This window comes from Anser cygnoides, chromosome 9 (assembly GCF_040182565.1).
Source record: "Anser cygnoides isolate HZ-2024a breed goose chromosome 9, Taihu_goose_T2T_genome, whole genome shotgun sequence".
NCBI classification, from domain to species: domain Eukaryota; kingdom Metazoa; phylum Chordata; class Aves; order Anseriformes; family Anatidae; genus Anser; species Anser cygnoides.
The window spans coordinates 19200537-19225868 of NC_089881.1; the positions used below are offsets into that span (position 1 = coordinate 19200537).

Below are 25332 nucleotides of genomic sequence, written 5' to 3' on the forward strand. Positions count from 1 at the left end.
TCCCTGGATTTTGGGATTTATGCATTCTATTCTATTTCGTCTTTTTTCTTTTATATATCTACCATTGCTATTTGAATTTCAAGATAAGTGTCCCATAGGGTACTGTGAGTTTTTTTTTTCCTTTCAGAGAGAACCATCTGGAGAAAAACAGCAATATTGCCAACCACTAGCATTAAAATTGTGAGTCAGGCCTTAAAAAATCATGAGATTTATTTAAAAGTGTGAATCTTTCCCCCACAAATGTATTTACATTTTTAGTGTGTCTCTGATATTTTAGATGTACTCCAACCACATTTGCAAACTGCAATACAGGAAAAGCTGGCTTGCCTACATAACAGCTGGTCTGCAACAGCCACAGCTTTAATAAAAACACCAAATATCAGGAGCCCCATAATGGAATCCTGAGAATGGAAATTGTAGAAGTCGGGAGCCCTGGCAGGACGATAACTGCTTATACTTGGGATAAATTTAAATGAACCTCTTCAGTGGGAGGCTGGCAATCCAGAGGCAGCTAAGCTTGAATCCTGCACTTGGTTAGCTCCGATCCCGGTACAGAAATGGTCTCTTTACTCCTTAGTGCTTGCACAAAGCTGCAATCCTGCTTGTTGAAGAGGACGTCAATGAAATGCAATGCTTGGTTGCTTTGCTGAACTCTGATCAAATGACCTTGACCTTACTCCTCAAACATGTCAGATTTGTCTGTCCAATACCTAGATTGTCTCCAGAATACCTAGAATAGAGGTGTTCTGATCTAGTATTGACTTTGAAGCTTCTATTTCTTAAATCCAGTTCAGAATACGTGTTTCTCTTTTAGGTTACAGACAACATTAGTGGTGGTGACTAACAGAAACCTCACAGTATCGAGCGTTCTGCAGCCAAGTCAAGCAGGCCAGAGATTCCCTTGAGGGACTTGTGAAAAACACCAACAGCTGCTTCAGGCCGCAGGAGTTTCCTCAGAAGAAAACTTTAGAACAAGTTAATGCAAAGAGGAAATATTTCTAACTTGCACTTTTCTTCATTCACTAGATGCTCATTCACAGATTCTGAGACACGAGGGACACAGCAGAGATGTCTTTCCACAGGAGCTGAGCTCAGAGTCAGAGCTACACAGCACTTGCGTGGTTTGGCTAAAGAAGGGCTTCTTGGGATCCTCAGTCAATCTACGACACTTGGTCCAAAGCACCTGGAAGCAAAGCAGCTCCAACAGATTTAGTCCCACAGATGATGAGGTCTGAGCCAAGCCTCCAGAGGAGCCTTCTCACAGGGATCTCTCGCAGCCTCCAGCACAGGACCTGAGCTGCTCAGGCACTGCAGGGGCGGAAGAGAGGAGAGAAGAGCTCCTTTCCGCTCAGTCTACACTTTCTGCAAGTATGACAGCACCAAACCTCAAGCCCACTCATCAGTACAGATGGGTTTGAGAGTCAAAGGGATTTTTTTCTCCAGCCCCATTTGAAAGAGTTATTTTTTTCTAGCTTGTGCTTGCTGAATGTACTAGCAGCCCTTTAGTGTTTGGCACTGCATGGGAGCTTTATACTACACACAATACAAGTTACATAAGAATAATTACTGGCCTGCATGCTGAGATACTTGATGAAGGACATGTCTACATCTTTTTTTTCAGGCATGGATATACCATAAACAAAGACCATTAATTATAAAGCAGCTCCCTGGAGAAATGGAAATTACTCGAGGAGTAAGAATGATTGAAGAATGATTGCTCTGTGCAGGTCATGTCCCACCAAGACGCAATTTGCTTCCCTTTGCATCATTCACATCTGTTTTCCTATACTACCGCTCCTGTATTTTACTGACTTTTTATAGCAAACCTCAGTACAGAAGGCTCGATGAGATCCATATCTGTTCCTCACAAGATGTGTACAAAATACAGTAAAAATGTTTTTGTGGTGTATTTAAAGACATTACCACAGCCCAGGGTTAGAAAGGGGCATTTTTGAATACAAAAGCCAGGTCAGGATTTTAATTCAGACATATATAATCCTTCTTTACCCCACCAATAATCAAGTACACTGTAGACAGAGTAGCATCTCTTATGTTTCTGTCAGATTGTTTTTGCAGGAAGGATTTATTTCAATATGAACATTATAAATAAATTACTTGAGGGAAAATGAATGGAAAGCATATCAAATATGATTATAACTACCAAACAACATCTTTACTGGGCAGATTCCCCTGTCTACAAGATTGCCCAGTGACCATTCAGGCTGGAGTGACAGGGCAGCCTTTCTCTGTGTGAACTTCATGATCCAAAAAGGCCTGCCTCTCGGTAAGCAGGGGGTTATATTACAAAAATCCTGACATTTCTTTAAATTCACAGGTCCCATGACCTCCATGACAAAACCACAGTGTAAACCTCCTACTGAATTAATATTTACCCAGGGCATTTCAAAGATAGTCCAGGCATTGTAAGCACAAGTGCTGGGCTCTAGCAGATAGCTATTTACACTTCTCTTTCAGTCACCCCTGGGACACATCCCCTCAGTCCACGGACACAACTGAGACTTTCTACCCATACGAAAATGCTGCCATCTGGGAAAGCATTAAAAAAATTCAATCAAACACAAACGCCAGCCGTGATAATGGCCATTTACACATCGGACTATCTCAAATGACAAAGCAACTATGTCCTGACCACAGCACCATGTACTACCTCTTTCCCCTCTAGTTTTGAACGTACAGTTGTGCTGCTTCCTGTCCTAAGCTGCCGGGTGGTATCGCAGTGCACACTTCAGCACTTGCTGTGTTCTGCTGCTGCAAAGAGTGAAGTCATCCCAGATGGTATGCAAGGATATACTTGCTTATAACGTGACTCATGTTTTGGAACCATAAAAATATTTATTTATTTTTGTACACTATGTATTGGTGTGGTACATCAAACCATTCTGCACTCTCTCTTATGTGGGTTGTAGAAGTAGCACCAGGTTGAGGATATCACCACTGACATGTCTTGTACCTCTAAATCCTTCTCAGGTTGGGAGAGAGCAACCTGAGCAGGCAGCTGCTCTCGTCAGCCTTGCTCCATGCTACCCACTGAAAATGAGAACTGAGAAGTCCTTTCCATAAACGCTGTGGCAAAGCACAGAACAAATTATTTGATCCAAGCTTTGGTTTATATCCTGCTTAGAAGTCAGCCCCAAATTGGTTTAGTAGTTCAGGAATCTTGAAGAGGAAGAGTAAATTATATGCAATGCAACTAAATTGAATCTAGTCTAGCATTTTAGATCAAATATTCAGGAATAGCTATTAACATGTGTGAGGGAACTGAAGGTGAATTATGCTCCCAAGCTAATTGAAGAGCTTCCTCTAAAGGAAAGGAAACCTGTTTTGATACTTTATTTTGCTAATGAGAAGCAACGTAAAATGACTTCCTAGTTATTATGCTGAAATATGTCATGCATATTCAAAAACTATCTCTGAGGAACTGAAACAATTTAGATGAGATGAGTTACTGAATACATGAAAGGAATTGACTTCACGATCCAGCTAATGATTAGATAGGCTCAACTGTTAAAAATAATGACTGAACCAAAAAAATGTACATTCACACTAACTGCAACCACTGAGTGTTACTGTGAGCTTGCTGGCTGAATGGCAATTTAATTTTATTTCAACTGTTTGCTTTTCATTTGTCTTTAAAAAAAAAAAGTCAATTTTTGTTCTTTGTACATGTGGAAACTCAGCATCAGGTTTCCTGGAGTTGGCTTGTGACCAGAGTATTGTCAATGATTTTCTAAGGTAGTGCTTTAACCGTCCAAGAGATTTGACACTGTAATGGTGAATGTTCACCCATTAATTCTGGTTGCCTATTTGGCACTCTTCCACATCATTCTTTCAAAATGAATTGAGCAGAAATTCACAGGTTAAGACCAACACCAGAAAAAAATACTATCCAAATGGCATCTGCTTAAGAGAACCATACTGTACCTTCCCACCGTTACTAAAGTTTTTAACTAGCTCAAAGCAGATTTGCCAAGTACTATGTTAGGGTACATATCAGAATAAGCTTCCAAACTGAAATCTATGAATTCTCAACAGAGTTACAATTAATTGAAAATCAGTGATGCCTGTTTACCGTATCTTCCTGGCTCTCAATGTTCTTCAGCATCTTCCATGAACAAAACCTAAGTTAATATACCCAGGAAAATTTCCAGAATCGGCACTCAGATAAAGATCTCTGATCCCTTACCATTTCCTGTGAGCAGGCTAAAAGAATACGCAATACATAAAAAAGATATTGGATATAATAACCAGCCCTTGAAAGGTTGGAATCATTTCGCTGTAGGAGCAATGCACTACTGGATCCAAAGAGATTATGAGATTCCATACCTAATGCAGGAACAAGTTGTAACTCTTCCCTGCTTGTTACTCCAAATGCATACAAGTGCCACAATAAGATTGGTGTTTGCAAACAACCTCATTTTCCTATTTGACAAAAGGCAAACTTGTTTCATCTCTTTGTTTGCAGTTTAACCAAAAAAGTACAGCACCACGCACCACTGGTACCAGCTGAGAAACCCCCGAGGTGGAGAGCAGAAGGCATGACGTACCCCTAGATGCCCAAATGTTGTCCAGCCGAGGATTTGTAACTTGTGCTGCTGACAGATCCTGACCTTCAGAGCAAGACTGCAAGGACAAGGGTCAGGGAGTCTGACTCATTCGCAAGCTCTATATTAAATCTGTCTCACGCAGGATATCTAATGCCTCACCGTTTACAGAATTAGTGTCTGGTTTATTATCTTCTAATACAATATTTTTGTAACTGGGAGCCTGTATATTTTTGATATGATCTGAAGGCAGTGACTAACACAAGACCATCACCCCCCCTTGCCTGGAGTCACTGTGGCTGCAAATGGGCACAGGTTTACACCCCCACGCAATCAGCTGCAGGGTTAGGGCCCTACCTTCTATTCATCAGACACAAATCAGGGAAGCACAGATCAGCAAGAAAGGCCTTCACGAGAGAAATTCTGAAAAATTTCTGACATACTGAGTTTTATGCTTCACGTGTACGTCCTATGAGGAGGCAGAGGGGAGAGGGCAGCAGTGCTTGAGCTGAAACGGGGAGAAATAGGGAGGCTGGAATGAAAGAAATTTTAAGCAGAAAGGACACTTAGAAGCACCTAGCCCCCAGGTGAAGAAAGGCAAAATGCCTTCACTCCAGCTTTCCTAATCAAATTAGACAGATTTGCAAGGTATAGAGTATTTCTTGCTTGTGGAAACAGATAATTGCCCAGTTTGCTACAGCAGCGACCTGCTACTGTGCTGACTAGGGCAGTTTAAACATAGAAGTCATCCACAGTGGCCTCAAGCTCCTAGATAAGTAGTGAAATTCATCTAGACCCCAATTGGCTTTTGTAAGGAAAGCTTAAAAAATCTCTGTGTCTTAAAATTAAGTTACCAAGCCAACGCTCCGTCTCTAAACTGACACTTCACCTTGCTTGGGTGTCCTGTGAATTGCGATAGCTCGAGCTGATGCAGCTAAAAGAACACACAGAGAAGACAGAAACAGCCATTGCAACAGCCCTTATAAGCCATTCCCAAGCATGGCAGCTGTCAGTCCTTGGGTCTGCCTCTGCTGCAGTTATCTGCCTCAAGCTATCTGATCCAAATGGATTATTTGGATCCTTCAGTTGGTGTTACACACCAAAAACCAAGGACAGGAGATATGCTACATACCCTGGCACAGAACAGAATAAACTCACTAAGCTAAGGCTACAAATAATACTCACTTTGAAATATGTTACAGGATAACGAGTACTTTAGTGTAAGACCTGTTACACTGAAATGAACCTAAAGCAGCAAGAATTTAGGCTGCAAATATTTTTATTTCACGATATTAGCATGTATTACGTGCTTTTGACTAAAACTCAGAAGTTCATAGTGTAAATTTATCTCCTGTTTCAACTCACACAGGTTACAGATATTCCTGCTCCCCTTGAGTGTCAAGCTGAACTCAACCCCAAACCCTCAAAGCTGAATCCAATCAACATTTCATCCTGAAACTACATAAAAACTTTAAGTTTTACTGACCCTTAAGAAAATCTTCAGCTGCCTTGGTCTCCTTGTTTGCTCAGGAGACTGAATAAACTTTAGGAATACGTCTGTGAAGCAAGGCTGAAGTCTTACTGGGAGCACATGAAGATCCCATTCCAGTCATGCTGGATGATTTAATGTTTCATAAATACAACACAGGCTTATGCTGCTTGTTATTGTGATGAATGCAAACAATGAAACTAATATACAAAAAAAAAACGTTAATTTCTGAAATGCGGTGCACTGAAGGTGCACTAAGTCAACTCCCAAAGGGAAAGCCTGTGACAGAAGCTCTTGGGCTAAGATGGTGCAAGCAGAACAAGGCTTAAGGCAATACAGCTGCTTTAGCAGTCAGACTTGGTCTTAATAACTTGGACACCTTCATGTGGTTGTGCTCCCAGCCTGAAATGTCTCACACCAAATTGCAATGCTCAGCTTTATTACCTGAAATGCACACTGAATTCACACTGAGCAAAGATCTTTGTTATACAGCAGACCACTGTCACTCTTAACATGTAGCATGTTTGGTATCCGAGAGACTGAATGCATTTTCTATTAAAATGCAAACAAAAATCTAACTCCCTGTATCATTAACTCAAAATATGTGTTAATAATCCAGGTGGATTGTTTCATGTTTGATCCTAGGGATTCAGAATGGAGCCCAACTCATTTATCCGCAGCTGCATCATCATTACTGGCATATCAGGCACACACAAAAAAATTTATGAGACTGTGTCATTTGGTCAGTAACATAAATACATCTAATTAACAGCCACAAAAGGCTGACCTATTGACTAAAACAGTGCCATCATCTCCCCAGCGCCAACTTGCTTTTTTTCTTTCCTTTTATTTCTCTCCTGTCCTTTACATTGAAAATATCTTTTGTTGACTGAAAGCTCCAATCTTTTTTGCATGAAGAAGAGCCTTTGTAACCACAAAAAAACAGGTTAACAACTCAAGAAAAGATAAGAGCATTTTAAAATATTAAACCAGTATTTCTCATGTCTGTATCTGTTGAAAGTTAGATGGTTGTGCATCTTGAAGATTAAATGTTTTAATTGAAAATTTCCTGAGGTTTATAAGCAGTTTGTTTATTCAATCCCCATTTTTCTTATTACTAGCATTTATTAATATAGGATACAATGGAATATAACAAGTTAGGAAGTGATGGCCTTGCTAAAACTGAGTTTGGCAGAATGCTGATATTCTCTCTGCTGGTAGAGAATGTGCAATAAAAATATAAAACCGGTGGGAATTCATTTTGACAGTGCAAGAAAAGTGTGTTTATTAAAATATAGTGCTTTCAGAATCTACTTTTTTCTTGAAAGGTGCTCATAACTCAGACTAGTTCATATTACACCATTAGTGCATAAAAACTTGTTTGCTCCCGGTAACAAAAATTGGAAATATTTTTCAAGAGCAATTGCTGCAAGGCAATCTCTACATTTTCATCACAGATGCCTGTGCAGACTCTAAGCTGAAACTACTGCCCATAAAGTTACTTCAATTAGCACATCAGCCTTTTTACTTACAGGTCAGTATGATAAGTATTAACAGGCTCGTGCAACACAACTTGAACAAATGAAGAATCAAACTATGATCTCATTAATCCGAGCTACCTCCTACTTTTAGTGGAAAACAGTTTCGGTTCTTTCCCTAGCAGCTTGCTTTTTTTTTTTTTTTTTTTTCCTTTTCTTTTTTTTTTTCCCCCTTTGGCTCTGTTGAACAAATACAGAAACACAGGCAAATAAATCTACATAGAATGAAAAATAACATCAAGACTCAGTATTTTCCACATGCTTGCTTGCCTACCTCTTGCCTTCCTTCCTAGCAGAGAATAGCAATCTGGCATTGGCCCCTTTCGCATTTATGAAGATAAAGTAGCCCACATACAGGGAAGTAATGGGGCTCCCTACTGTTCCTTAGTCACTTACGTGGAAGAGAAGCGTACGGGCTCATGGCTGAGTACAGCTCTTACATGACAAAGCACTTTCTCTGTTCATTTGAACCATTCCTTTCTACTCGCCATAACCCTGCTTGTTTCTCAGCTCCCTCAATGAATAAAATCCATGTCAGTGAGCACTGGGCTCCAGAATACTGCCCAGGGAGTACTTTTGCTGGTGACAATTCACCTGCAGCTTTCCCCAGTACAGAACTTCAAAGATCAGCAGAAATGGACTTGAATTCAAACTTCAGACAGAAGTTTTATAGTTTTCTATTTGGGAATGTGGTCCTAAGTCCCCTGGTGTTTTTGAGAAGAAAAAAAAAGAGATAGAGAAAGAAAAAAAAAAGCAGGGTATTTTATCCCACAGACAGTTTAGATACTGCCTTTACAAAGCCATGAGGAAAGAGGTGAATTACCTGAGCCTCAGCATTCTGGCAGAAAGGCTAAGCAGCGCTGCTTCACAGGTTTCAGTCCTGATAGACCGGAAGGTGGTAGGAACTAGAAAGCATCCGCTGACTTTAAAATTTAAATCTTGAAAACAAAGAGGTGGCTATTCAGCCCATAGTCCTATGGTTTCATGTTAAGTCAACTGAAATCTGTCTCTGCCATGGTGGATGATTTAAACATCATGAACAGATACAGTTCTCGAGGACATCAACTACCAGCTCCAAATCACTCACAAGGGAAGTCAAGTACGAAAAGCCACTTAGAGACTGGATTTAGGACTGTGATTTAAATGCAGCATTTCTATAAACAAACACATACTTAACAGCCTAGCTATTCAGACATCGGGAAGTGGTACTCTCCAGTTCAGAAAATCTGTGTAATTTGTTATGCAATTAGCAAGCATTGTGGTTACCAGTACTAAAGCTAGTTTAATTTATCTGAATTCAATTCAGAACGAAGTCAGTGTAGACTATAAATAACAGGTATTATACTAGTTCTCTATCCAGACTTAAGACGACAGTTACATTAAAAAAAAAAATAAATTGAAAACACCTTTTTTTTGGAAATCATACTGGGGACTATTTTAAAGCAATTCATCAGGATGACATAAATGCATGATACAATTCTGCTTGTGATGTATAGAAAATAAAGCACGGCAAGTGTTTTAAGTCAAAGATTTTACAAAATTATCACTGCCAAGTTGCTTATTCTTCATCAAAAAGCCTTTTAAAAAATGTGGAACTGGCTACCAAAATTAAGACAATTTCATGGTACTTCAGAAGAATGTAAAAAACCAAGCTTCTACAACATATCAGAATATATTTGAAAAATATAGTGCGCATTTGACTGAATTCTGTTCAGTCAATAGAACTATGGCAACTTCTACTTCAGAAAACTTGGATCTTAAAGGGACACTGCGGGATTTGGAAGCCCTCACTGCACTGGGACGAAGGTTTTCCCACTTGATATCTGACCATAATCAGCTATTTGTCCACCCCTCACCTTTATTTTTTCTCACAGTTTTCTCTATGCATTTGTATATCTTGAGACTCCAACCCCAGGTGTGATTTTAAAATTTATTCTAATAAATACATTTAATAAAAATGATGCAAATGCAATAAAACAAAGGAATCAAATGTAGCCAAAGGCTTACATAAACTAAACAATACAGCTATCAGAAACAGACTAATGAACCCATGTAAATATATGACGGTCATCATAGATCAGGTATTTTATATTTTAATTCATTTTGCTGCATTTCAAAAGCTGAATTAGATTTTGTGGCAACTTATGAAAATTTATATATAAACATCTTTCAAACCCTTCCTTCCTGTTGGATCCATCTACCCTCACAGTCCTCATTCCAGTATTTTCCCTCTGCAGGTTATGAATAGCTACTACTCTCTGCTGCAATGCTCTGTGCAGCCTTTGTCATATAAACAGAAACTAAAACAGAGGGTACGCAGTCAAACTGCTCAGATGTAGTTCAGGTAGACCTTCTGGGAAATGAGGACGGGGGCTATTCTTGACTAAAAGTCATTATCTCAAAAGGCTCATTTCCAATTTAAGCTTAAAAAGGGTCCTGAGTTTCTACTCCAGAATAGCAAAAGCTTTGGGCAGAATCCTCCACATCGTCACTCCACCATCAGCGCTGGGTTTGGCCCTGTGCAATGTCACAGCCAGAGCAACTGAAGCAATAGATGTTGCCAGAAGGACGGCACTTCCTAAATTTTAAGGACCCTGAAAAAATGACTATACCTTCAGACCGACAACAAAGATAACACACAGATTTTTCTCTCCTGAAATTTGTCTACAGCCCCTAAAACTAATTAGTTTAAAATCTAGATTAATACATTAATGATAAATAAAATAATTATCTCTAGTTTTATCTCTGTAAACAGAAACCTACAGAAGTGGCTGAGTTACTGAACACAGTGGATTGGCTGAGTTTTTCACAACTAAAAATTAGATGCACAAGCTTAGAGAGAATGAAAGCTTTTCCCCCTCCAGATGGTAAGCTGCCTAGGCAGTAATTGATTTTAATCACAGACTCCTGACAATATTCTCTGCCTGGGAAGGGTTCAGTAGCTACTGATGTCTGCAGCTGAAAGAATATGGTGCCTATTTTCGGTTATTTTATGGTCCAGTTCCCAGTGTTCCCAGTGAACTTTCAGTAGCATGGTTTACAACATTATTATCCCCTCTTGTTCTGTACTTTACTGCTTAGTTTCAATTGTTGGACTTTAAACCAAACTTCCAAAAACGCCATCTATCTTTTCCAAGCCATTGATAGAGCCATCAGTTTAGAGATGTATACTACCTGCTCCACCTGGTTTGACACGTTACAGTATCATATTTTCCATTCACTCATACGTAACATGTAGCCAAAGCTCTTTGACCTCAAGTTTATAAACGGGATTCAATACTCTTGCCAGAAATTATCCCCAAATTTCAACCCAGTTCATTTAATTCCAGTATCCCTTTAAAGTGAGCATAGTTAAACATATTTCTTCCTGAATTCCCATCTTTCCCAGCTGGCTCTCAGGGAGAACCATTTGCAGTAGTCTTTCAGTGACACCAGAACACCTATTTTTCATCTTCATCTCAGCCCACAAAGTACGTGAGACATTATGTTTACTACAGCCCACAAAACTTTGAACTTTTGTGTATTCCTTTAATGCTGTAATAAGCTGTCCCTAAATTCTCTGTCTGCTTCTCCTTTATTGCCTCTGAAAACATCTACAGAGGTCCCAGGACTTCAGTCAATGCAAGTGCTTGTGTACCCTGGGTTTCAGGTTACCAACCATGAAATATTAAAGAGCATTCTCTGATGGTACCCTTCAGAAATTACTAGATATGAGTGAAAATGCCCCTTTTAACAAACTGTTGGAAGGGATTAAATAATCACAATCAACTCATGATACTTTCCTCTGTTACATTTCTCACAAGACAAGAGAGATTAAAGTTTTCGCAATACCTCGGCATCTCCAGTAAGATATCTATACTTCAGAAAGAAGAGATTTAAAATTATTCACTACTGGGTCTTAATAAAGGACTTGAACCAGCCCAGATTTGAGTAGTTTTATTTTTAGAATAGATTCAAATATTTCCAATGAAGAAATACTCAGATGTACACAGGTAACACAGACACAAGAAGCTCTCTACCCTCTGCCGAATAATTTCTGTGGGCTTTACAGATGCTATGGCATAAAGAAAAGTTAAGTGCATCATGTAGTTGAAACTATCACATACTTTTTCTTTATTATATGTAGCATTAGGAAAAAATATAACTGCACCACAGGCATCTCTCGAATTAAATACCACGTACAGTCCCTTCATTTGGTTGATGCACTCTAATGATATATTGGGTATAGCCACAGATGTTCTTTACTAAGTTGTACTGAAATCAATCTAATTTTGAGATGAATGAGGTGGTCTGATTTAAGGACTTGATTTCCCAGCATAACAAAACCATTAAAAGAAGTGAAGCCTCTTACCACTCAGAGAAATTGGCTTATTCATCAGAACTCCGTCATGGTTTCTGCCTTTTAAACCGGAATTTCAGAAAGGTATCTATGAAGGTAACATCCGTCAGCTATTTGGGAGGCATCTGGAAAACAGAAAAAGATATCTCAGATTTATAAGCAACACTAAGTTAAATTGCAATTAAGTATCCAAAATATCGCTTTAATATTAGCGACAAGGTAGTAGAAGATCAGCACCAAAGAATCAACAGGGATAGGTACCCATAGATTTTTTTAAAACTGAGTTTCAGTAGCTCAGGGACAGGGTAGTGCGATATGGCACAGAGCATAAGATCAACTATGTCCTATCTTGTCAGTGTGCCAAATTTTAAAGCTGTCTGATGGTGTGATGTGAGCTCATGGCTTCCATCCAGTTCTCAGTCAACTGATGTCCTCATCTTACCCACTGACACTATCCAGCAGCCTCAGCTGAGGAACGGATGTTAGAGGGAACTACAACATCCGGCCCTTATACAGAGGCAATAGAAATTTTTAGGCAGATTTTTTTTTCTGTTGTTGAAAAAAAAAATATGTTTGAAACTTTTTGTAGACCAAAACTGGAGTTTTTAAATAGCAAGAACACCATTTTGTTAAATGATATGGAGAGACTCTGTGCTGGTTTTCCAAAGCCATGCCCACACTGTGTGATGCAATATTGATCTGAACAAATTTGTTCTCGCACTGGAAGCAGCGCCACTCTGTTTGCAGAGTGCTCGCTCGGCTACTTCTCCCTGCTCAGGAGGAGGTGAGGCAAGTTCAGACGGTGTCCGGCTCCCATGCAGCTACACTGTTTGCAAGCACTTGCTGAAGCATATAAGTAGCCAGCCTCACAAGCCCACTAAACGGGGATGGGGAGCAGTTATCGTTTGTGTAAGTCACGTAACGTCAGCATCTCCTTGCTGCTTTAAGGACCACAGCATTTCCCAAATCGCCGCAGCACTGTGGCTGTGCCGTGACAAGTCACTGCTGGCACAGGCTGCATCCTTGTACACCTGTCTCATGACTACGACAGCAGTACAGTCTGTGACTCTAGTGCAGACGAACATATATTCTTTAGGATGAGTAATTAAGCACTGAAATGCTCTCACCCTGAGAAGCAGAAAAAGCAGTTCAGCTTTTAATACATACCAGTTCTAGAAAGCGTGTGAGCTAGTAGTACTCGCAGGCAATTACATCCAATTACAAATAACTTTCTCAGATAAAGTAATGTTTTCTTTGGGAAACTTCATCAAGCAGATTATGGAAATTTGCATTTTATTATCATTACTGCATTTTTTTTCATTGTAGGCATCACACAAACCTGGAACCCTACTGTGCAAACACATGAAAACAGCCACTTCCCCCAAACACAGAAGAGGGGTCGTACTGTTCTCATTTTGTACTAAATTTTACAGACAGCTGAAGTACAGGGGATATAAGTGGTTTGCTTAAATCATACACAGTTTATGGCAGAGACAGGAGACAAGCCGAGCTCTCCCTAGAACCAGCTCTAGTACCAGGACTGCAAAAATAACCCTTTCCCTTTAAAGGGCTGTAACACACTGTGTTTGCGGGAGAAAAAAATGCAAGTGATTCTCTGCAGGACTGGAGCTTAATGGCTTGTCACTGTAGTCAAATAATTCAGTGTCAAATGCCAATTTTGTTTTTAATGATGTAGTGGTGTACCCAGCTCCCACACACGTTAGAGGTGCCTGTGTACTGTGGAGTCTCACTGGAAGCTGTGCAAAGCAGAATTCGAACATCCTTCACCACCTTTTTAATGAAATAAATTCATCTAATAGAAGTCCTTCAGTGCTTGAGTTCTCCATTTTACATTCATACATACTCTGTACCTTGTCTGTTTGCATTAAAAGAAAATCCTTTTGATCAATGCTCTGGCAACAAAATTGCACTCCCCTGCATAGAGCTCCCCTCAGTCAACCCGCGGTGTAAATGATAGTTAATAGATAAAGAGACACGCTGTCAAGATCAGCTATGCATGTGTTAAAGCTTAACTGTCTCTAAGGTAGCAAGGAATAAAAGCCTTTCAGGTAATGCATTACCGTCTAGCCTCATCTGCAATACATTTCAGTACAAGCAGCGAGGCTCCTTCCCTCCTCCTCACCGTCCTGATTTCCCTTTGCATTGAGTCTCCAGTAGGGTAAGTGGGAAAACTTTGTCACTCACAAACTGGGCAACTGAGACGAAGGAAACCGAGGTATCTGACCAAAAATATGCTTTGTGCTTTGCCTTCCTGTCACAGGTGGCACCAGAAACCAGGAATCCACAAATTCCAGCCTGTTACTGGATCAGCAAGCTAGGTTCCTTCTACTGTAATCCAAATGGTGTGTCAGTGGTTATTCTAAATAAATCAATAAAAAAAAAAATACTGGCAGCCTTAATGGGGTTTTACTCTTCCACATTAGGATTACTCAGTGAGGAATCAGCTCCTTAGCACATGGTACAGAAATGACCACATAGTCACACAAATCCTCCTCCATTTACTGAGCTGCATTCACTTTGCAAGAAGCAGACCTCTATAAAAGCAGTAGCTGAGCCCTGGAAGTTCTTCTCCAAGCACAGGTTAGCATTGTGGGGCAGGAGATATTTCCATGCCCTCGTTACCCAGATTCGTACAGAGGACTGGTTATTTATTTGCATATAAACTTATGTGGAATTTCAACACTCTGACATTTAAAACAAAATATGCAAATCTACCTTTGCTTTTTCACATTTCCCAGCCAGCTACAAAGTTTACTGCAATTTTTGACAATCAGTATTTGCAATTTAAATAAAAAGCAATCAAACTTTGAATTTTTTATATTTTTTTTCAGCAAGTCAGAACACTACCACCACGAGTAAAGAGAAAATTGTCGTGGTAGTCAAAATAAAAATGACCATAAGAGCAGGGGTCTCTGTCCTTTGCACTGCAAAGGATCAACACCATAGGCTACTTGTTAATAGCCATCGTAAGATCAGGACTATGAAGATCCAGGAAGAAAACCAAAAAGCAGAAATACCAATCCAAAGAGATGAATGTGCTATGACTGGTTAGGAAAGGAACACTGAGGACCAGTAGGATCATTATCTTATCAGACTAGTAAAGAACACTATTTTTTACATCACAAGAAATAGAAGGCAGCAACACCGGCAGTTAACAACAGCATCAGTATTCAGACATATGGCTAAAGTTCCCCAAAGTTAGTGCACAAAGCACGTCAGCCTGAGAGGAGATTTAATTTGTTTGGGAAGTTCTTATGCAGCTACTGCCTTTAACTATAAAAAATATTTCAAAGCTCTGTCATCTCCAGCACTGTTTCCAGCTGTGTTTAAACAAATCTGATTTCCTTTGTCATCATATGCAGCTGTATCTTCCCTCTCCTCTGCTTTCTTTTGAAAGCAGTTCGTGGTGATAAATTCAAAGAAAACGCACCTTCATTCCAAAGGGGAATATTTCTTCCCCACTCTGATGGTCACTGATCACAGACACATATTACAAAAAAGAGACTGAAATTGTACTAAAGGTGAGTTAGTTCACAACTACTCCTGCCCTTAAAAGTATGGTGTACCAATGTCAGGGCACTAAACAACCCTAGTCCTCTCTACTCATAAGAATGATGTTTTGGTCTAATGTTGCCTCCTGTAGCAGGAATACATAGAAAACAAGAAAATCCCTACACCAAACCAAGACAGGTCTCACACACACACCCCAAAAGCCCCACTCAACAAACAGGATGGGAGAATAAACATGCTAACATGTTAATGCTGGTTTGGAAAAGGTTTGGAGAGGGGAGGGGAAGGCAGCAGTTATATAATTATCTGCCATTTCCATCGTGCCCTCTTGTTCCCTCCCATCCATACACGTTCGTACACAGCAGTGGGAAAGGTGGGGGGAAGAGAAGGGAGAAGAAAGCAGGGGCAGCACAGAAATCAAAGCTAAAAATCAAAAAGCCCCGATTATAATGCCTGTTTTTCCAACATATGTCAACATCTCAGAAATGAAAAGAGGTGAGAAGTTCACCCTCTGTACAGCATAACCGCTAGCAGGGGAGGGGAGTGAGAGAGCCCCCAGGTTCATTCATAGGTACCTCTGAAAACCTGAATTAAGCAGCTTATTGTGCTAGCACATAATGTGACCAGCTTTGCAGAGATCAATGTCTTCTCTACAGATGCCTGCTCACCAGCTGAGAAATCAATCAGCTAAGCCTCAACAACTGCCAGAGGAGCAACCAAGGGCATGCAGCCCTAATACTAAATTTAAACAGAGATTACAGCTCCTATTTCCCCAGCAAAGTGTTTCAGCATCAGATTGTAGGAACTCCCGTTCAGAGCTACTGTCACAAATGCTGGAGAAGAGAAATGAGGCCTCGCTTCAGCGTGTCTGAATTGTCATATCTAAATAGCATGAGGCTTTTTCCCTGCTATATATCCCTCTTTCTTTTGTGGAACGTCCTCACGGCACCTGACCGAGGCACAGAAGAGCTAAGTGCTCTCAGTGCACAGGATGCCCTCATCCTTTTGACAAAAACATTTAGTCTCCACACTCAGCGTCCTTACATGTGGAATATTAGAAAATTCACTGATGTGCACAGGCTGCAGTTACTGATAAAGTCCTTTGATACTTACCCATAACTAAAGAGAGAGAATATTTTTATAATTGCTATGGGCTTTTAGTAGAAGTGTGAAAGAAAGGGAGAATACCCAGCCATCTCCTGTGGGCTCTGCTTTCGCTCTTTGGAGCTGATTTTGCATTCCGAGAGCTGGGGGAAGGAAGAGAGTAAGAGAATTCAGCTGGGTGAGCCTGATTCTTTCAGAAATACAGAAAAACTTGGTTGTTGCATAAAACAACTTTTGGAAAATGCCATGAAGTCCAGAGCGCAGCGCTGGGGAGGGCTCCCGCTCAGCTCTTCACTCCCTCTTCCAGGGCTTGGGAACAGCTGCTGCTCTCATGGGCTCGACCTTGGCAGCTGCCATGCACTGATGGCAGTCACTGGTAAACGTGGGATTTCTTAAGACATTTTGATTTTTTTTCTGACAGTTTAAGATTTGAGATTTAGAGATGACCATCTGCACGCTGCACTGCAGGAAGACACATGCAGGGAGGACACCCTTTTTTGTTCTAATACTCTTCAATCTGTTGTGAGAGTTACTTCTGATTAATTGAGTTAAACAATCTGGTGTGCTTTGCTGTTCCTATAAGTTAATGAACTTTTCAGTCATCTTACTCATCAGCATGTAAATCTAAACCCACTGTGATTTAGAGAAGAAAAACAGGCAATAAAGAGGGTGTTGGGCTCGACCTGCAGCAGTTTGGATCTCAGGCAGTTACTGTCAGACTAATTACAGACTACGTGAAATCTACGTTCAATTTCTGCATTTGCAGATATTTACTTACTATTAATTGCCTGAACAGACTGAGCTACAATATGTATACATACATATATACATATACACAAAGCCCCCTCTCAATCCACTGGTCCATCTTCTGCACTGCAGCTTCGCATACTGGATCACCATAGGCAGCAGTGGCCGCCTGCAATATACGTTTTACGTGGCTTTCTGATCAGGGTGTGCACCCCTCATTAACCAGTGAGACAACTCGTCTCACATTCAGCCCAGCACCACCATGCCATGAGAGTGACTGCTTCAAGGGCACAAATCCACAAAGGCAGGAAAGACGGGCTTTGCCTTCCTCCGCTCTTTGCTGTCATCTCAGCAAAGACCAGTATTCTTTGTCAGACCTCCTAGAAAGGTCAGACAAGTTTGTTCCATCCATCTTTACCTTTTTTTTTTTTCCTAACCAAATAAGTCTCTATATTATGGCTTCATTTGAATACCAGTGATAAAGACATCAAAAGTTGTTGTCAGCTCCTGAGCAAGACCCTGATGACATACCACTGACAATGCCAAAGCCACTCAGTACCACATCTCACAATTAATCTCTCTTCCCTGCATTCAAATCCATCTCTGTGTTTACACGTATTTGTAAATAAAAACATATATTTCAGGATTGAAATGTATACCTGGAAAAATTAAAGCATAAATTACACAGGCAAGACTTCAGCCTGTGTGTGCTGTATTTCACATCCTATCTCTAGAATTTCGCTTTGAGAATTTCCTGATAAAAAGTAGAAGACAGGCAAACCCCTTCCAAAGAAAAAAGATTAGAGGAACCTCAGAGAAGGGAAACAGCTACTCAGAATGATCTGCTCCTTTGTAATGTCGTAATTTCAGTCCCTCCCGCACAGCATCTCAGATTGCTGCCGACAGAATGGGAGGAGGTTGGGTTAGTACACAGTGGTGCCAAACAGCACTCCCTGCCTTAAGCAGGGATTTTAATAAGCAAACAAAATGAAAATAAGAACATTCTGGAGAAAAAGAAAAAAAGAAAAAAAAGAGAGGGTGGGGGAGATCGTTAGGGATCAAAGAGAAGGTAGGCATGACTTGGATTCCAACAAAAATCAAACATTTTAGGGTTTGGTTCCCTGCTTCTTACTAACTATAAGAAAAAAAGGTTAGACGATGAAGGGAAGGAATATTTCACAGCTCAAACTCAGGATTTTTTTTTTCCTAAATTTTAAACTCTATAGGAAAATGATCTATTAAAACTGATATAAAATAATCAAATCTTTCTTCAAATTTCATTCCTTTCATTAGCTTTTCATCAGCAATGTACCCAAGACTTTAAGATAGTTAATGAAGTTTTGGCTGATGCAAATTCAAAGTCAACCATAAAAAGGCTCTTGTACTTTATATGCTGCATAATCTTTCATTGAGTTTAATATTTTTATGGTCTACGTTATACAGATATGACTACAAGATAGATTTCAGTTTGAAAATGGATTACACAATATTCCTAGCATTCAAGGCATGCTATCAGTAAAAAAGTTTAAAGAGGAGATAATATTTACTGTGAACTACTTCTCCCCTATCTGAAGTGGAAAGTGAAGTATTCTGTAGCTAAATGAGAAATGACTCATTTTCAGAGCATAAATCAGAGTTTTAATTGAATTGAATTAATTGACAGTTGTTATCGTAAGAAGAATTTCTGTAATTTTTAAGGAATATCTAATACGCCTTGTTCATAAAGCAAAAGTTTGTAAAATGGAAAATAACAAAACTCTTTCTTGCTGGTTAATCTTTCTTGCAGAAGTCGCTTCCAGGAAATATATAGCTCCTATGCTAATGAATGCAATCATTCACAGGGATGCCCAGGGGCTTAGAGCAACCCTACATGAACCCAAACTGCAAATAAACCTATCTCATATATTGAAATAAAACACAGTTCTCTGTACTAAACTAGAGTTATCAATAGAATAGGAAATCACTTTTAGTGGGGAGAGCACATTTTCTTAGTCGTGACATGGATAAAGTGTTTGGCTTTAATTTCCACACTGTGAATCATCTGGGTATTCCCTACAGTTCAACAGAAGTAACATAGGATCCTGAGCCTATTAAAAGTATTGGCAAAATTCTCCATAATTTTAGTGGAGCAAGAATTTTACTCAATGTATCAACTTTTTTTTTTTCTTAATGTGTGTGCATATAAATTAAAAATATGCTTTTGCAGATACACATCTGAATTACTCCTGTGACTCCAGAAGGATGAGTTCGGAATCACAAAAGCAGAACTAAGATAAGAACGTGATCTATTATGTGGATAGCAATTTCCAAAGCAGGAGAAAAATATCTGTTGCATGGAGACAGAGCTAAGAAGTCATATAGGAAACATTTTCTCTCACAGTCTCTCTCACGATCAGCTCAAACCAAAAGCTTTATTCTGCTGTTCTTTTAGAGCAGCCACAACCTTTACCTCTGATGAAATATTTGCCGGAACAGAAAGAAAAGGCTCAGGATCAAATCTTGTAATGACAACTCAACAATGCTGTCCTCTGGAACATTTTTCTGAAACCCCTTCACCTTCTTTCAGTACAGTTAACTCCACCAAATGAATTTCGCTCTACCAGCTGAAGCCTAACTACTCTAAAGATCGTCTGACTGCACCAAATTTCTACAAGACCTGATTCAGGAAGATACTTGGCCACATATCTGACTTTAAGTGCAAGGGTAGTCCCCTTGCAATCATCAAGTTCCTCACGTACTTAAAGTATGGCGTTGGCCCAATAATAATCTGATTTTCTTAGTTGAGTATTCAGCCCAAAAGGATGTGTATTTTCACATGGTCCTTTTCCTATTCCAACCCTTCTGCATGTGACTAGCTGTCTCCATAATTAACTTCCTGTTCATTTTTACAATTTCATTCCCAAAGTAATTAGTTCACGGGCTGCTCCAGCCTGAATCTGATAAATTTTTAAAGCAGCAATGGCTCAAACCGTGGCATCTCTTCATCTCTTGTAAATACCACCTTCTATATTCACTAGTTTTTGGAATAAATGCCTCTGGCAAGAAGAATGTTAGAGCCCTCCAGGTGCTGATTAAAACATCCCCTCCTGAAACACTCCACTGGCCTGGCCTTTCCTGAATCCTTTCTCAGCTTGAGAAATTTAAACTGCTCAGCGTCTCAGAGCTTAATGGGGAGGAAATTAGGGTTGGTTTTAGGCTGTTCCTGGGCTGTCCTCTGGCTATTCTTATTTGGGCACATCTGAGAGATTGCCTAAAGCTACAGGAAATACTTTGTACAGCTTGACTAGGATCACTGTGACATTGCATTCGGCATTACTTAGTAGGGACATTTTGACTTAAATCATCACCAAATCTGGCTATTACTGACGAGAGAGTCATTTCTTCTCTCTCATGACATATAAGACATCCTTCCTTCATCCCTAACTCAGGATTACATTCAAATCATACTTAAATGTTGCATACAGTTATGGCTTCATCAAATTCAATGTATTTATTCTCCTTCAATTACATATTCTAGCTCTCTTTCTCTGCGCCTCTAACTATTCAACCACTCCATTTAATTTGCAAAAACACTTGGGGACAGAACTTGCAAGAAACAAAGTTAGTGTACAAGGAATCACATTCTTCTGGTTTTTATTTTTAGTTTTCACCGTTCTGGAAATTAGTTTGATGTTAATTCACTGGAAATGAAGCCAGTTTAATTTACTGATTGGCAATCCTCAAGAGAAACTTTAAGATTTTTGTAGCCAGACCTATTAATCTGGAAGTACCTTCTCTATTATTAATGAACTGCCTTTGCTTTTAGCACACTGCTATCAGGAACTGAAGATGTTATTTCGACATGTTTGAAAACATGACTTTCTCCAGGAAGTTTCATCCGCTCATTTATTATTTGCCTTGAAGCTCTCATCAAAGGTAGATGACAAATGTTCTTCCAGATAACTGCCCTAAATCCTCTGAAGAGGTTTATTTATGTCATTATTACAGTATAAATTATTGTACCGATATTAATAAGGTTTTACTATCTGCATCCTTTCCACCTCTTCTGACATGAATTTAAATGCACACAACCGACACTTTTTCTTAGTTCCAAGAACGACAAGAAGGTTACTTTCAAGAACCTTCATAATGGAAACTGCACTGCACCAGAAAGGCATTTAAAATCTGTTTTGCTTTTGGTGAGGACAGCAGTGAAGTGCTTGAAAGCTGGGGAACACTAACTAAAAGCAGCTTCTGGGCTCCACGTGTAAGCACATGGCTACTGAGTGGCTGCTGGAAGCGCACTGCCGGCGGCTCTCCCACCCCTCCTGCAACGAGCAGCCTCCTATCCTCTTCCTCCTGCCCTCTGGTCGCCGCACAACCTTGGAGCTGCTCCTGTTTTTAATTTAATCTCCTACTACTAAAACCCACTGCTAAAGGTTAGTGACAGACACTTTTCATTCCATTCATGTGAAATCCAGAAAAGACAGACAGCGCACCCTCGTCTAGGTGACCGCAGCACAGGCTGCCACAGGTGCAATCCTCTGAGGCCAGGCTTTAGCAGAAATCCAGTATTACAACTGAGGTCACTTCTTCAAAAGCGTGCAGCTTTCTGCAATCTTCTAATGTAATATTTTTGACAAAACTGCATTAAGAACTTGGCACACTAAGTACACAAGGTGGTTTAGCCAGCTTCCTTTAACCAGAAAAGTCTTTCCTGATATTAATTACATTTCGCTTGTGCTTTGGTATCTGAATCCTAGCAAGATGATACAATTTATTTTTTGTTCTCATGTTTGTTAGTACCAGATCTGTGCATTTTCAATCCATTTCCCATACAAGGTACTTGTCCTAGTCACTGGCATGGAGAAGGAACTCACCGTTTCTTTGCACACCAGGGAGAAATGGCTGATTAAAAATTTTGATAGGTTTGAGGTCCACCCAGTTTGAGTGCTTTTGTTGTGGGACCTGGTAAGGCTTGAAAATATTACACAGCTTGAGGAAAGCCATCCGCTGTGTAGTAATTGCAGTTCTATCCTTGCTTTATGTTTACACATTATTATCTGACTGCCCATTTAGGAGAAATAATTAGAACTTAGCTAACTATAAATAAGACAGATTTGTTCTTTCTGGCAAATTCCTTAATGCAACTGATTACCCTTGGCAGAAAAAGCTACAATGGCATGAACCTCTTAAATAAAACCGGCACAATGATCTTTCCATCTGTCTAACTACAATAATTAAAGACATCAGCAATGCAGAGTGCTTTAGATTTGGTTCTCAAGCATGGATGGCATCTATCATTAATTTGACTGACAGACTTATTTGTCTTCATTGCACCATTTTGATCTTATTTTCTGCTAGTACAAGGAGGCTTGCAGAGGACCAACAAGTCTGACAGATATGCTCTGCTTTCAGCTACACCAGCGGAACCTGGAACGACTTCATTCAGTTGCATCAACAAACAAAACAAGCAAAATTTTACTCATTGGCTGCAGACAAATCCACAAGTTTGTAACAAAATATATGTCTGCAGGAGACATAAGGGAAATAAACATTCTTTTTATGTGAAATAAGAGCATCGGTTTCAATCTAGTTTATAGTATTGCTGAAAACATTAAATGCTAACAATACATTCTTTGTTCCAAAGTCAGAATTCCTGAATTCTGAAGAGCGATATTTTCCATTGATTATGTAAATTGCATTGAAATTTGTGGTGCGTTGCAAAAGACTTCTAGAAATATCTAGCTCTACTAGTTGAACTGAAGTAAGGTAGTGAAATTAGATAGCCTGCGTAATTTCAGTATAAAAATCCATACTTGGGGAAGGACGGCACTGTTGGTTACAAGCAGCAGTGTACGAGGTTCAGACTACACAGATCACTTAGTCTCTATTAAAAGACTTAATATAATTGTTTCAGAAAAAATGCCACTCTATCAAAGATACTGGAATTCGAAACTAAAATTCTGCAGACAGATTACTCATTTAGAAACGTTGCCATTTTCATTCAGATACAGTCAATATCATACGGATTTAAGTAAACAACTTTGTCTAAAAATGCATTTGCTTTGACAACTACAGAGACTAGACCATTAGATTCAATACCAGTTAGTAAAATATCTACAAAACACCTATCCTTCTGGAAAGAAAGGCTATCTTGAGGGTAGAAGTTCTTCTGTACCTGAGCATCATCCAGGAACATAAGTAGAGAAGGGCCCTAAGGGAAGGTGCTGCCTCCTGGGGTCTGAGCCCGATGCAGAAGAGCCTCTCCGTGCTGGTAGGAGCTGGCTTGAAGCAGACGGCCGCACGCCAGCTTTGCCCACCCTCTCGCGGGTGCCTTCAGCCCCTGCTGCTGGTTACCGCTGCCAGCAGCGCACCTCCCACAAGTGCAGTCGCTGTAAATGTTATGGGTTGCAAAAGATGGCACTTCTGCTCCTTCCCAAAAACACGCAGCTGAGAACTGGCAAACTGATCTCCAGCCTACAGGAAACCTCACACAGGAAAACTTTTTCTCATTGGGTGTGACCTCTCATTTACAGAGAGTTTCTAACCCAAATTACCTCATTTGATGCACAAAATAGAAGTGAATATTTAGGCATGCAAGGTTGCATTTTTCTCTCCCCTCTCTGTTAGCTAGGTAACACCTGCCTCAGAATGATCCTAGAGGTAGTGCAGCAGGACATTTTTGTGTAACAATATAGAGAAAAATGATCTGGGCAGCTGTTCTCAAGTCTCAATTTATTTGCTGTCAAATTTCCTTCTTTGTCAGATGTATATTATTCTGGAGAATGAAATACAGGTGATCTCAACTGGGAAGCTAATGATCAATTTGCAAACAATAATGAGCAAGTCCCCTAAGTAGAGAATTCTCATTTATCTTGTGTTTCCTTTATATTTTTGTATGGCTTCAGGTTGGATAATACACAAGTCAAAGTGGGACAGTTTCACCATGTCAGAGGTTAGATACTGGTTTCCCCCTGGTCACCAGAGTGTTTGTTACTTCTCCTTGTGCAGAGCACCAAGCCCCTCATGCCTGCAGCAGTTTCATAAAAATATATTATTCTATAGGACTTTTGTCCTAATTTAGCACTTCAAAACAGATAAACTGTGAACCTGAGGAGAATCAGAGGGAGTGAAGAGGATATAGTAGAAAGAAGTTCCTAAACCAAGAGCAGAAAGATAAAAACAGAATACACATGTAGCAGAAAACAGAAAGCCAATCCAGATTCTGTGGGTAAATCCAAAGGAAACTGCTGTGATCCTCCGAACGTCTCCATTTGGAGATGTGTCAGAGCTTTTCCACACACGCCTTGTGCTCCTTTCTCAGTGCTGGGAAAATTATTCCAAAACCTCCAAGATTTTGTACCTCCCTCCCCCTGCGACTTCCTCCTTTCTCCTGCCCAAGCCAAGCCGTGCAGCTGAGGCACATCTGCCCAGCCCTCCCTGGTGTCTCCATCTGAATAAGCTGCGCAGTGGGACCGAGGAGAAGGGCAGGGATGCCAGAGAACTTAATCAGGTTCTACCCTGAGTTTCCACAGCAATGTCTAGCCTCGTACAACTAGAGCTGCACCTCCTCCAAGAGCCACAGCCAGCAGCCTGGGGACTGCTTGCCGCTGCTGCCCCATGCCCAAGGAGATGAAGTCCAGCAACACCAACAGAAATCCTCTTGAGGGCTCCAGCTGACTCCTGGTCTCTCCTGGCTTCTGTAACACACCCAGGGGAAAAGCCTGCCTGTAAACAGCCTCACTTGTCCTCACCTGTGTGCAGCTTTTCTCTTCATTTCTGGGATTGCACACAGCTTCATTAAGCCTGATTTCTGCGTATGAAATGCAGATGGGGTGGCCTGGTCATCGCTGCACTGACCCCTGCTTCCACGTACTGACCCACGTAGAGTCGGGCCCCGTGTGGGATCCTCATTTACTGCAGAGCCAGTTCAGAAATCCTTAACCATATAAACTGAGTCACAGCCCAACGATATCAAGCTAAATAAATCACTGTTATAATTTTAATCAATTAACTTGTGGGTTCTGAGCCTTCAGGTTA

At 40.2% G+C, this 25332-nt stretch overlaps 1 long non-coding RNA gene across 1 annotated transcript; it reads right to left on the reverse strand.

Annotated features, from left to right (window-relative positions):
- Positions 1 to 1056: 1056 nt before the first annotated feature.
- Positions 1057 to 23971, reverse strand: LOC106032037 (uncharacterized). Its single transcript, XR_001204614.3, has 3 exons — positions 23471 to 23971; positions 11941 to 12053; positions 1057 to 1183 (listed from the first exon to the last, which is right to left on the reverse strand). It is a non-coding gene; the product is annotated as an uncharacterized lncRNA (long non-coding RNA).
- Positions 23972 to 25332: the final 1361 nt, after the last annotated feature.